Raw genomic sequence first — 14,481 nt, 5'->3', positions numbered from 1 at the left:
GATAAGCATATCGATTAATCCATCTCATTACTAATTATGATAATCTTATTGTCATAACCATAGTCAAAATAAACATTTCAATTAATCCATCACATCAGAATCTGTTAGGTTCAATAATTTCAGTAGCCATTGTTCTATTATCTCTATTAGTTCCATTTTCCATCTTCCATCTTCAGTAGTCTTGTTAAGTCCAGTAATTTCAATATCCAATCTTCCATTATCAGTATTCCATAATAATCTTGCTGTCAAAGCCATAGTCATATAGTAAGAGTCTGATGGGGATTACCTCTATCCCAAATATTTTCTTGCCATCCATTCTGAATAGGTTGCTGAAATACTGCTGTAAAATCATATCTCTGTTCTTTTTTTCAAAATACACTGGGTCATCTCTTAAAAGTTTTTCCATTGTCACATGGCTGCAGTTAATTCCATAGATTTTCTCTATATTGGGCTCCATCACATCATTCCAGTCCAGAAGATTATCCATGCCATTGATAACTTTATCTCTAGAATCTTCATTCATTTCTTCAGAGATAACATTGAGTTCCAAACAATAGATTTTATTTCTAAAGTCCATAGACTCCAAATCTTGTTCCTGTTCCACGTTGGTTCCAATCTCCGGGATCTCCTCTCTCACAGGGACCCCTATTCCAGTCTCCAGGGTCACCTCTCTCACAGGGACCCCTGTTCCAATCTCCGGGGTCTCCTCTCTCACAGGGACCCCTTCCAGGGTCACCTCTCTCACAGGGACCCTTATATCTTTAATCTCCTGCTTCATTTTACTCAATTCAATTTTCATTATCTCAATCTCATCCATTATTTTCTGAAACATAGTTATTTCCAGATTTTCAGCCACTTTCTTAATTGCCATTTTAAAAGAAAAATATAGGAAAACCACTTCTTATTTCAGCAACAATTGGGTTAATACTCCAAACTTGGTGACATCACAGTATAAACAGAGCAGACAGCCTTATCTCTCCAATAGTTAAGTAAACAAAATGCAGTTCCCAGGATCGAAACAATTAATGGCAATCGTCAAGAAACAGATTCGTCAAAATAAAATAGACCAAAAAGAGAGTAGTCTCAAAACAGTATAATATTTTTCAAAATAAAAATCTGGAATAGAAATCCCTCTTCTGTGTATATCTTTAGAATGCAAATCCAGGACAGCTTTTTGCAACAAAAACAGAGATAAGCTATTAATTAGTGCGTAGCAGAGAGAAGTTATGGCTCCCCAGTGAGATGTCAAAAACTGATCAATCTGGCAAATCTCTTTTAAACAGCAACAATTTAAGTCAAGTAAAAGAAAAATATAGAAAGAAGGGTGCTTGCCTGTTAGTGCGTTCTCTCTTAGAAGATAAGGTGAACGTTCGCTTTATCAGATAGAGCTTGCTGTTAAAAATCCGTCCCACCTTCGTCGGCTGGACCTCGTCCCATAAATTAATGAGATCTGGTCGTCCCAACAAAAATAGGCTTTGAGGTTAATCTCTTCGTTTCTCCCTACCCGGGAGAAGTTTAATCAGTCAAAAAAAAAAGAAAAAACTGACTGATATATCTGAATAAGCTTCTTTTGAGGCAGGAGCCCGTCTCAAAAGCAGGCACAGGCTAAGTCACCCTTCCCGGAAGTCAGGACCTGGCCTTTCTAGAGCAGAGGATTATTCACCCTGTGCAAACCTCACTTCTGTCATTTTTAAGCCCTTCCTTCCTCATTGACCGTTGACAACTTCCAGAAAACATAGTCCAAAGCATTGCTTTTAGAAATCACTAAAGTGTATAGGTTTTTAACCATTATTTCTCATATTGCATATTCAGGCCTTCCTTTGAGTAGCCCAGGGTGGATACATGATATGTGTGTGTGGGTACTGCCTTCAAGTCGATTCTGACTTATGGCGACCCTATGAACAGGTTTTTCATGAGGCTGAGAGGTAGTGACTGGCCCAAGGTCACCCAGTGAGCTTCATGGCTATGTGGGGATAGTTATCCTCATTTTATCTTCACAATAGCCCTGTGGGGCAGGCTAGGCTGGGTGTGCCTCTGACTGGCAAAGGGTCAACTATTGAGCTTTAATGGATGGAGAGGGTTTCAAACCCAAGTGTTCCCACATCTTAGGTGAGAGAAGCAAGGGGCTACTGTCTGCAGCTCATTTGCAAGTCATTGAAGTGCACACAAAATGACATTCTATCCAGCTACAATCATGGAAACTGTGCTTAACACAGATTTTTTTTAAAAAAACTGTAGCCCGGTTCTAGGAAGGTCATCTTAGTCTAGAAAGCACCACACTGTGCATGCCTACTCAGAAGTAAAGTTCCACTTTGGTCCATTAGGCTTATCCATGTACAGCAGCAATCCTAACCTCACTTCCTGTGGAGGAAGCCCCACTGAACTCAATAGGACGTACTTCTGAGCAGACATGGTTAAGATTACATTCTAATTTTGTGTATGTGGGGTCCCCAACATGGCACCTTCAGAAACCCCCTTGAAATCCACCAAGCTCCCTGCCCCTTTCATTTTTTTAAAGTGAGTTTCAGGATTGCCTATTTTTGGGGGGGGTCTGTCTGTGCTTTATTTGGTTTTATTTGGGGGAGGGATATTTTGCCTGGTTTTGGGGGGGGCTTTGATCATCACCAGTTTTTCTTCTGTGAGATTTTTATTTATTGATTGATTTTTAGATTAACTACTGATTGTGGCTTGTTGATTTGTATATTGTATTTTACTATGTTATTGTACGTCGCCTAGAGTGTCCGTTAATTCGGACAGATAGGCGACTCACAAATAAAATTTTATTTTATTATTATTATTAGATTTATATTCTGCCCTTCCTCCTAGTAGGAAATGTATCTGAGGAAACATTTACAGCCTTGGGCTGTTAGGTATTTAATGAATGGGGGGTTATACTCACCACAGCACTTTTGCAGATTTCCAGATATGCCCCTCTGTCTGAAAAGGGAGACCTGGTGTGTACTATAGGAGTGCAGTCTCAGTTAGGACTGCGGATGGGGATGAAATTTGATTCAGTTCTCATTTACAGCCGAATCGATCAAATTCAGTTTCCAAAACGATATGAGAGCTGAAACACGGCAATTCTTCAACATTCACAATTTTTTGGAATTTTGCACTGCAGTGCACCAACCTAACAGTATTTACAAAAATGCATCTGTTAGGGGCAAGTGTGCATAAAAACGAATATATGAGTGAAAGCAACTTACCAAAATGACATTGTATTAGAAGAAATTGTTTGCAAAAATGTACCTTAAGTCAAATCTGCATGCAAAAATGTGTCCACTAAAATGCTGGAGAATTTTCAGGACTTTTTTTTTATTGCAAATTGCTGCAGATATGTCGGAGAACCAAATTTCAGGCTTGAAAAAATAAGAGAACCAAAACTGACAGATCCTTCCATCCCTAGTTAGGACTCAGAAGTAAATCCCACTGAATCCCCAGGGACTTTCCTCTGAGGAAACATTTACGGTCTTGGGCTGCTAGGTATTAAACGTCTGGAGGGTTTGGTTTAGTCTGTTTTAAATCTTGCCATTTTGCAACTTCCTTAGACAATCCTAGTTATGTGCAAACTGGGGAGAAACGCATACAAAACTTGTAGCAAGATTCACGGATGTCTGAATATATAGGTGCATATATTTTTTCCCTGGATTGTAAATATTTAAAGTCAGTGATTTATGGAGGAAGTGGGAAGACAGGGTTTCTTCCTGCCAAATAGATCACTCCCTAATTGCCGGCTAAATAAGAAATCTATTTTGCTTAAAAGAAAAAGGAAGGGAGGGGGAGCGAGACAGAGAGATGCCATTTGTAGTAAAACTTTCATCTGGAAAGATACTGTTGAGCAGATTTATTAAAATATTTTTTTATCTTGCTCTTCAGCCAAAAAAAAGGCTCCCAGAGTGGCTTACAAATCACTTTAAAAGGAAAAAAAAAAGACAGTCCCTGCCTGTCAGACACGACACAAAAGGAAAAAAATGGATTGGAGGGAGGAGGAAATTGGCAGACATGGGTTCAAATGCTTATGCTACAAGGTGTAAAACAACGGATGGAAAACCAGCAGGCGTTCTGGCATTTACTAACCCTCCAAGAAACATCAGTTCAGCTCTGGAATATCTAATCTAGAGAAGGGGTAGCTAAGCTGTGAGGCTCCTGATGCCATTAGATCGCGGCTCCCATAATCTTTGACCATTAGCCATGCTGGTTGGAGCGGACGGGTGTCCAAAAACATCTGAAGGGGCATGGCTTTCTTGTTTTCAGTCTACACTACCATAGCTCACTTGTTAAAACTCTTCTTGGCGTCAAGGACCTTGCCCCCCCACAAAATGAAGTATAAGGATCTGCCTTATATGGATCCAGACCCCTAGTTCATCCAGCACGCTATTGTCAACACTGACTGGCAGCTGTTCTCTAGGGTTTATTATTTATCAGTTTAACAAAATGTATAGGCCACTTGAATGTAAAGATCTCCAAGTGGTTTACAACCCCGCACACACACACACACACACTAAAATTCTTGATAAAACAGTTAAAGACAAGTATTTAAAAACTTTCAGAGAGAGGGATCTTTCCCAACCTTCCCTGGGATACCACTGCATCACTTCAGACTGCAGATTAAAAAAGGGGTGATCATGTGACTAAATGCAACCAGATGTGCATTTTCAAAACCTCCTTGCCGGCTCCTTACACACACACCATTCAAGCCGGCTCATTCACACCTGCTCGGTCCTTGCTCAGCAAGCTTTGTAATGACTACCCTGGGCCGAAAAGATCTCAGAACACTCTTTTCCATCAAGCCGAAAGACAGATGGGGGTGTGGTGCTCACTCTTAGAGCACTGAAAGCCATAAAGGAGAGTGTGTGCAAAGTGCCTTGTGCTCAGTGCAGAAAAAGCATTGCCTGCTCCTATACCCAATTCCTTCTGTTCCCTCCTCAAAACTCAATTTTCCCTGTGAAGCCTTTATTACAGATCATAAGAACATAAGAAGAGCCTGCTAGATCAGGCCAGTGGCCCATCTAGTCCAGCATCCTGTTCTCACAGTGGCCAACCAGGTGCCTGGGGGAAGCCCGCAAGCAGGACCCGAGTGCAAGAACACTCTCCCCTCCTGAGGCTTCCGGCAACTGGTTTTCAGAAGCTTGCTGCCTCTGACTAGGGTGGCACAGCACAGCCATCATGGCTAGTAGCCATTGATAGCCCTGTCCTCCATGAATTTGTCTAATCTTCTTTTAAAGCCATCCAAGCTGGTGGCCATTCCTGCGTCTTGTGGGAGCAAATGCCATAGTTTAACTATGTGCTGAGTAAAGAAGTACTTCCTTTTGTCTGTCCTGAATCTTCCAACATTCAGCTTCTTTGAATGTCCACGAGTTCTAGTATTATGAGAGAGGGAGAAAAAGTTTTCTCTATCCACTTTCTCAATGCCATGCATAATTTTATACACTTCTATCATGTCTCCTCTGACCTGCCTTTTCTCTAAACTAAAAAGCCCCAAATGCTGCAACCTTTCCTCATAAGGGAGTCGCTCCATCCCCTTGATCATTCTGGTTGCCCTCTTCATCCTCCATCCCATATCCCATATCCTATGGCAGGGCAGCCAGATGTCGCTGGACCACAACTCCCATCATCCCTGGCCATCAGCCATGCTGGCTGGGTCTTATGGGAGTTGGAATGGAGAAATCTGTCAATTTTGTTTTCACTCAGTTTCTCATCTTTCCAGTCTTGTTCAGTTCTTCTGCATCAGCTTGTTTTTTCTTTCAGTCCTCATGAAAATTCATCATAATTTTAGCGCACACGTCTCCCAACAAACACATTTTTGCAACCAATTTTCTTTAACATAATGCACGTGTGTGCGTTGTTGTCACAGTCATATGCATCCTTGGGCACACTTTCTGTTTGTGCCCTCATTTCACTGTTTGGCTGCAGAACTGCATCACAAAATGCAAGAGTACACGTTTCAAAGGATCGCTGTCAGTTTGCATATCATTTTGAGACGCACAAATGGCAAAGGATCACATTAAAATGCAAACAAAACCAAATTTCTCCCCCGTCCCTATTCGGGAAGTCGGCCTGGAGATTTCTCTTTCCAAAAATATATTGCAGATGCATAGAGTTCGAACATGCCTTGTTCCATTTCCAACATGTCCATCTCTGGAGATGTCAGTTTCCCACAAAACTGCTGTGGGGTTTTCAATGTAAAGGCATTGTTACTGCCAATTAAGGGACTCCTGACTTGGGAAGTCAAGCAATATCCTTCCGTGCAGATGGAAAACCGCTTTGCAACTCTGACATGTCTTTTTTTTTGCACAACTGCCGGCCCCTCCGACTCCCGAAGACAGGTGCTCTTTGAATCCTCCTGGCTCTTGTTGCAGCACACACACCCTGCACCCTGCTCGTCTCACCATCCGTCTTTCCGTCTCGCCGCTTTTAAAAGTGCCACAGAAATGCTTCGCCGGCATTCTTTCCAAAGCCCCTTGCCCTTTCGGCAGAGGCAATTTTGGAAACACATGCCATGCCTTTTCTTTCTTTTAATTCAGCAGGTTGCACAAAACTCAGCAAGCCCATTGCCGGAAAGCCCTGCGTTTTTAAAACGCCACGGCAGATAACAATCCAGACTTGGAAAACGACTGTCTCCAGCTAGCCCCCTGACCCAATGCAGGCTGTGGTTAATTTTTTTTTTAATAAAAAAAAGAACAGTGTCATGGTTTGAGACATCTTGGAAGATACATCACTCGTGAAGCCTTGTGTACAGCCCTTGAGCTCGGCTCTGTATACAGTGCTAAACTTTTCTTTCCGGTGGCGTCTCCATTACTTCAAGGGTGATGTGTTTGGGGTCATAGGCCAATTGTGGACAGGGCTGAAGCCAGAAGTGTGTGGGGCCACTCTCTGTCTCTCTCACACCCCTCTCTTTGTCACCCTCTTCTCCCTCTCTCTTCTTGAACAGCAAGCTGTCAGGAAAGGGACAGGTCACCTTTGCCAAAAGTCTGAACTGATTTCTTGCAGAGGGCTTGTAAACTCAGTTTGCCCAGTCCTGCTTGATTGCAACCAAGCCTCTCTCTATTCCAATCACATTTTCTTCCTGTGTTTACCACTGCCTCCACTTCCCTCCTACCATGTGCCATTTCCCCCCATGTCAAAACTGGGACTGTAAAGTCCTTTGGGGCAGGAACTTGTGTCCTTTTCTACTTTGTAAAGCACAAGGCACCCTGATTGAGCTGTAAGTAACCAAAACGAACTGTTTACCTATCCAAGGTGGAACCCCTGAGACAGGCACACCACTGCAGTGTGAGGGCTCAGTGGCAAGGCTAAAGTACTCTGTACTTCCTCAGAGGCACCTGAGGAATCAGTGGCACTTCTTCATGCAGTATATACTTTATTTATGGAACTTGCTGCTGCAAGGTATGGAGACACCAGCCACTCACTTCAGAAGGCTTTAGGCAATGTCACGGAGGAGAACAGGTACAGTCATGCTCGCTAAGTGGAACTTCCATGGACAGAGGTATGCTGCTGAGCAGAAAGAGTGAGAGAGGGCTGTTTGCCTCCCTTATCTGGTTGTGGGCTTTCCCATAGGCATCTGGTGGGTAACAGGATTCTTAACTAGACTGGACCTTTGGTCTTATCCAGGAAGGCCTTTCTTACACTCAGCCGTTATGGCTTTCTATATGTGAGGGTTTTTTGATGGAGATAATGGACCTTGGTCAGCTCCTTGAAAGTTTGAACTAAAAGCTGGAGTGGCTTTCACTGACCCACTGACATGGAGCCACCAGCCGCCACTGGATGGACCACACTGAACAAGGTAAATAATATTTCAACAGGTGGATCACGGATTCTCTCGTCTACTCTGTCACACAGCCCATGCACGAAGCTAGCAAGTTATGGAAAGAGACGGGCGTTCTGGGATAGGGGTGGGTTGGGGAAACCTTGGGACTTGTGCAACAGGCCCCCAGCTCTCCTGTCCTTTCTCACCTTTAAAAAGCATTTAAAAATGTTTAAGTTTGCTACAAAGCCTTAATTTGCATATCTATATATAAATTAGCATGTGCACATTTTGTCCAAATTATTATTTATTACATTTATATCCTCCCAAAGGAGCCCAAGACAGCAAACGTTATAAACAACTGAACAGCAACCAAAAGAATTTAAAAAAAAGGTTAAAAACATGCTAAAAACACAGTTATAGTTTTAAAACATTAGCCCATCCAGTGATCTCCAGGAAATGTTCATCACGGCTCATGCCACTTTTCAGAACTTAGCAATGCCCCTAAAAAGTAGATGAGAGTGGCCAGTGGGAAAAGAGTAAACAGATTTAAAGAAAACCTCTTTCATAGGTGGTTGGAAGAGGGGATTGCAGCAGGCCATTGCCATTTTTTCCCCTGACAGGAGAAACTGCATTTGTCAAAATTCTCTCTTCAGCACAGCTTGTTACAAGCTAGAGAGACTCTTATGTTCACCTTTCTGCCCTAGGTGTGTGTGGATGTATCTATAGGAGACTGGGTCTAGAATTCCAGATTGAATTTTCTGGACCACCATAATCCATTCCAGGTTTTCTCAGCTGCCCCTCTGCAATGTAAAACAGCATGGCAAGGAGGCAGGTGGGGCTATCTTGTTATGAGACAAGGGGCGGAGGGGGGAAAACAGCTGTTGTGGGAGCCACTAATCTGCAATCCAGGCCATCAGTGCAGGAACTGTGCTTTGAAAGTATGTTTGTATCCCATATTGGGATTTTAAAGCATGCTTACAACTAGAAGGTTGTGCATAAGAACCAAGATGTAGCAGTTAAAGGCTGTGGTCATTATCCCTTCTATTTCCAATGTTCAGGCTGTGAGTGCCAATCTTTTCATAGTCAAAACTGCACCATCCATGCAGAGAAAGGGGATTAGCAGACTTGGGGGAACCCCAAAGATTGCAGAAGTATAAAGTATCTTTAGGAGGGAAATATACAGTGGCGAGAACCCCCAAAACAGTCCATTGAAGATGCAGCATGTTCAGTGGGACAGAATGCTGACTCTGGGGAAGGGGGGATTGGAAAATATGAGAGGGGGACGGAATGATACTCCTGGATTCCTGAACAGCAGAAGTCCACACGACCACATCATGTTGCAGATTCCACTCATTCCTTCTAATAATCAAATTTGGTTGATCCATGTGATCCTGTACTTTTTTTAAAAGGTGTTGAGAGGAGGCTCCCTCGTTCTTCCCCTCACATAGCTACAATTCCCAGAGTTCCCTAGGAAGAGGGATTGATTGTCAAACCACTCTGGGAATTGTAGCTCTCTGAAGGGAATAGGGGGTCTCCTAAGAATTCTCAGCACCTTTAAGCAACTACAGTTCCCAGGATTCTTGGGCGGAGGGGGGGAACATTACTGTTAACAGTGATATTATAGTGCTTTAAATGCATACTGCAGATGGGGGCTTTCTTTGGAAAAGAACTGGGGGCGAACCAAAAAAGATTATGGTGTCTACGCAGTCAGAGGACTGCTCAGGAAGATGCACAGTCATATACAAGCCTGTAAATTAAGAGGGGGGGGGAGGATTAAAAAGCAAATAGCCTGATGAAGACCTGTACCAGTGACTTCCAGAACAAATGGAATTCTGGGAGTCACAGAACAAGTGGAGGGCTGGAATAGGTATGTATAGGAGCTGTGCATGTTGAGCCTCCCTAGTAGTTTATAGCAGGGCTGGGGAAACTTTTTCAGCATGAGGGCCGCATACCTTCATGGGCTTCCTTCCAAGGGTCGCATTCCAGTGGTGGGCGGGGCCTGAGGTAGGGACAGGCAAATCTGTCCATTGCAGTTCCTCACTTTCGACTCTTAAATTCAGTTCTCCAGATCAGTTTGCAATTTTGTAAAAACACCTGTCCCAACGAAACTTAACCAGCATTTTAGTGCTCTCTTCTCCTAATATGCAGTGTTTCTATGCAATTTGGCCGGATACACAGCTTTTGGCAAAGCAACGTCCCTTAACACAATGCATCCTCCATCCCTAGCTGGAGCCACACTCTTACTTTTGCACAGCCAGCAACCTTCCAGCAGCGCAGAAACCAGAGGTTTTTTCACCCCCCCTCATTCTCTCCATCTTCTGTCCAGGCAAGAGGGAGCCATCCTCACAGATCGAAGACACCTCCCAGCCAGGCAAAACGCGGTCAAGGAGGGTCCATAGCAGGGCTGGTGAGGGGTGCAGCCTGGAGAGATGGACCGGGGGCTTTGAAACACAGGAAGCTGCCTTATACTGAAGCAGACCCACTGTTCCCTCTAGCGCAGTATTGTCTACACTGACTGGCAGCGGCTCTCCAGGGTTTCAGGCCAGAGTCTCTCCCAGCCCTTCTTGGAGATGCCGGGACAGAACCCAGGGCCTTCTGCATGCGGGGCAGATGCTCTACCACTGAGATACACCTCTTCCCCAACACATCCAGCACAGGAAGCTGCTTTATACCAGGTCAGACCATTGGTCCATCTAGCTCAGTACTGCCTACACTGACTGGCAGCAGCTCTCTAGGATTTCAGACAGAAGTCTCCCCCAGGCCTACCTGGAGATTCTGCATGCCAGGCAGATGCTCTACCACTGAACTATGGCCCTTCCCCATATGTTTCTGGTTTTGAAGAGTTCTGAGAGCCGGAGAGGGAGGCCTGGAGGGCCATGTTGCTTGAAAAAACACTCAGAAAGCTCTCCTGCCTCTAGGACACCTAGCAAGTGGGCGGTTTGTCCCTTCCATGTGCCCTAGCTTCAAAGCCTTCAAAATGCAAATGGACTGCCTTCAAGTCAATCCCGACTTATGGCAACCCTTGAATAGGGTTCTCATGGTAAGCGGTATTCAGAGGGGGTTTACCATTGCCTCCCTCTGAGGCTGAGAGGCAGTGACTGGCCCAAGGTCACCCAACGAGCTTTATGGCTGTGTGGGGATTCAAACCCTGATCTCCCAGGTTGTAGTCCAGCACTCTAACCGCTACACCACACCGGCTCTCATTCGAAGCCTTCAGGACTTACTAAATTTAAAAGCCTGGCCAGCGATAGCAACTAGCTAAAGCACGGGGACAACCAAGCCCATAAAACTGATGCAGTCTCTCTCTTGCCACTGTTTGCTCCTAGGAATGGATTATTATGGGCTGTTGTCTCCGCAGAAGCCTTCTTCCCCCAGCAACCTCCTTCCTCTTCCCGTTACCAAGGGAGCCACGGAAGAGCCGGTTTGAAAGAACCCGAGTTTCATTGCTTAACTAAAGCGAGATCGATAATCACCATATTAATAAATAATGCTCATCAAAATGCTGGCAGGACAGAAGCTGCACAACGCCTGGCAGGTACTGAGCAGACACTGCACGTTCCTCATTGCCAAGATGCCTCGGCTGGAAACTGGATCTGGCGACTCATGCCGTAAAGCTCTTTGGAAAGAGTCATCCTCATTTCTGGAAGATGAGGCAAGACGTATACGTGGCCTTCTGTGTGCTGGATTGGGCCGACAGGAGTTACAGCCCCATACCGCTGGAGAGGGCACCAGTCTTGGGAAGGCTGCTGCACATCCATGGGCCCAAACTCCATATTGCAGGCAGGCGCATGGATGCCACTGCCCCACATCACTCTGGAAACACGGTGTGTGGGAGGAGCATGAGCAATGCACTTTCACTGTGCTAGCCCGGCAGTATGGATGGGATCCATTGGCCAGTGCCAGTTTGAAAGCAATCCATCAACCTAACAGACCGGTATCGATTTGAGTTTGTTCTTTGTCTGCTTTGTGGTTCTTATATGCCTTCAAGTCGATTACAACTGATGGTGACCCTATCAATGTTTTTTGGATATATTCATAGGGTTTTCATGGTAAGACGTATTCAGAGGTGGTTTAGCATTGCCTTCCTCTAAGCCTATGGCACCCGATATTCCCTAGCAGTCTCCCATCCAAGTACTAACCAGGCCTGTCCCTGCTTAGCTTCTGAGATCAGACGAGATCGGGAGTGTTCAGGGTAGTATGCTAACTTCTGCTTTTACTGATCCATCCTCCTGCCCCCCCAAATCAATATTAATAGCAATATTTTTAAAGCAATACCAATATTTTTTTAAAAAGAATTTTTTAAAAGGAAATGTCAATAAATTGAAGGAAATGTTGATTAATTGAAGGAAATGTTGATAAAATATCAATATTAATATCAATACTTTAGACAGATTTTTTAAAAATAAAATAAAATCAATTTCCCAAAACTGGGGAAAATCACTACATAAAAATCCAATCCACAACAATAGCGAATAAGCGAATTAATGGAGAATTTGGTACCAGATTCAAATTGGATGGAATTCTTGTACATCCCTACCCAGCAGTGGGGGACCTCAAGCCAGGGGCCAAATGTGGCACTCTAGGCATCTCTGTTTGGCCCCCAGAACTGTCCCCAGGCCACACTCCTCCCTGGCTAGAGTTTCCTTGCCTGGCTTGAAAGTGCCCTAGAATTGAAATAATGCCTCTCGCTTGCTAGGATGGAACTTAGAAAGGTCGGTGCGAGCGTGTGTAGACACTAGCCTATCGTACAAAGGTAAAATACATATACATTGCTCCGTCCACTTTTGCCACTGGCCCAAACTGTTACTGGCATATGGCCCCTGGAAGGTTGCCCAGAAGTGAACGTGCTCCTCAGGTTGAAAGAGCTTCCCCAGATTTCACGCTGAAAGAGCCCTGTGCTGCCCTAGACCGTTGCACTTCCTTGGCTGCTGCGCAGAATATTAACACAACCATGTCACCTCCTTAACCTATGGGGTTTTTTTTTTGGTGAAAAGCACTTTAAAATCAGCAGCCACTGAAATCAACGCAGGTTCTTTGTGCGCGTCTCTGTCTCCTGGTGTCAGTGTTTAAGCTAATCCTTCTTGGGGGCAGAGTGCTTCCTCTTGTGGTGCTTTTTTTGCAACTTGGCCTGCACCTTGATGGTACTGTTTAACAGCATTTACTCTCCCCACTACCACCACCACCAACGGGGAAGGGTCATAGCTCAGTGGCAGAGTATCCACTTTGCGTGCAAAAGGTCCCAGCAAGGGTGTAGTCATCCAGGGTCACTGAGGGTCGTAGACCGGTTACTTTGTTTGGGAGTAGGGTCACAGCCAGATCCCTATGTGTGAGCCAATCAGCATGAAAAGGAAGCATATTAGCCACTGAAAAGAATCCTTATCCTTTCCTGCTGATTGGCACCAATCTGAGTGAAAGGAGGCGAGTCAGCCACCAAGAAGACTCTTCTCAGTAGCTAACACAGAGACTCCCCTTTCATGCTGAATGGTTCCTAGGGATGTCTGTTGTAGTGGAGTGTGGACTCACGAGACAAAAGGGAGATGAGGAAAAGTGGAAAAGGGGGCATGGCTGTGAGGGGGCATGGTGCAAATTTCATAGAGGGACCCTGCACTTCTGGGTTTGCCACTACACTACTGGGTCCTAGGTTCGATCCCCCATGCTTCCAGCGAGTGCTGAGAGAAACCCTTGCCTGAAGCCCTTGAGAGCAGCTGCAAGACTGAGCTATATGAACGATGATCTGACTTGGTGTAAGGAAACTTCCTAAGTTACTAGATGACAGGACAAGGGAGACCCAAAGCTTGTATGCGTGTCATGCCATTTTAAATATTGAGGTTGAGCTGCCCATCCCCCCAAAATTCTTGGGAAATAATGTGTTTTCGAAGAGAAGAATCGTTCCCTTAGAGAGTACCAGTGATCTCCCCCCAAAACACTGCAATCGCCATGGTTTCCTGGGAAGAGGAAACAACCATCCAACCAGCTGAAATCTGCAGAGCAGATACAACAAACACCAGTTTAAAACTATAATGTGAGTACATCAGACCAGTTTGAGTGAGTTCACAGGAGTGCCAGGCCAGTTTAAATCTATAATGCTGCTACGTCAAACTGGTTTACATCTGTAGTGCAGAAGCAAGCCCAGCACCAGTGGTTGGCCAGCTTGGGCACTGGCTGAGGGCCCCTCACTGGCCCACTCTGGCTGTATTGCCTTACCACCGTTCTCCTAGTGGTATTTTAGAAGTGGACAGGTGGCAGCGCCACCTTTGAACCATGCACCAACCTCAGCTCCCATACACAGTGGCCAGCTGCTTTTTTCATTCAACCCAAAGGCAATGACCCTGTGAAACCTATAGATGACATATAATCTAAGAGCACTGAATTTTGGGTTCAAACTGCAGCTGCAAATGGACAAAGTGGGGCTCACTGATAGCGCTGATGAGCCCACTGATTGTATTAAGGAGTTTCCAATGTGGAACGTCCAAGCGTAGCAGAGATTACTGTCAGCCCCGATCAGCTGATTGGTGCTGTCAGTGAGCCCCACTTGCAAAGGAACAATTGGGAGATCACTTGGCGCTCCCAACTATTTCTTTGTAGATGAGTCCTTATTGGCTGTATCATCATCATCATCTTTATTGTTACGGTCATAGACCAGAACATTCACATATAACGCTATGAACAATTATACAAAAGTACGAAGATACAATCATAAAATAACGGTAAAACAGTTACATAGCGTGGCGAAA

General features: G+C 44.7%; 1 protein-coding gene and 1 pseudogene across 5 annotated transcripts in view; both read right to left on the bottom strand.

The window, feature by feature from the left end:
- The window catches only part of LOC133371852 (voltage-dependent T-type calcium channel subunit alpha-1H-like), a 229,767-nt gene that overhangs the window by 195,474 nt on the left and 19,812 nt on the right, over positions 1-14,481 (bottom strand). The window lies entirely within an intron of this gene.
- Positions 11,845-11,948, bottom strand: LOC133372139 (5S ribosomal RNA; annotated as a pseudogene).

Source organism: Rhineura floridana, chromosome 17 (assembly GCF_030035675.1).
Source record: "Rhineura floridana isolate rRhiFlo1 chromosome 17, rRhiFlo1.hap2, whole genome shotgun sequence".
Taxonomy (NCBI): Eukaryota; Metazoa; Chordata; class Lepidosauria; order Squamata; family Rhineuridae; genus Rhineura; species Rhineura floridana.
The sequence above is the reverse complement of the archived record's forward strand: the minus strand, read 5'-3'. Positions and strand labels throughout refer to the sequence as shown.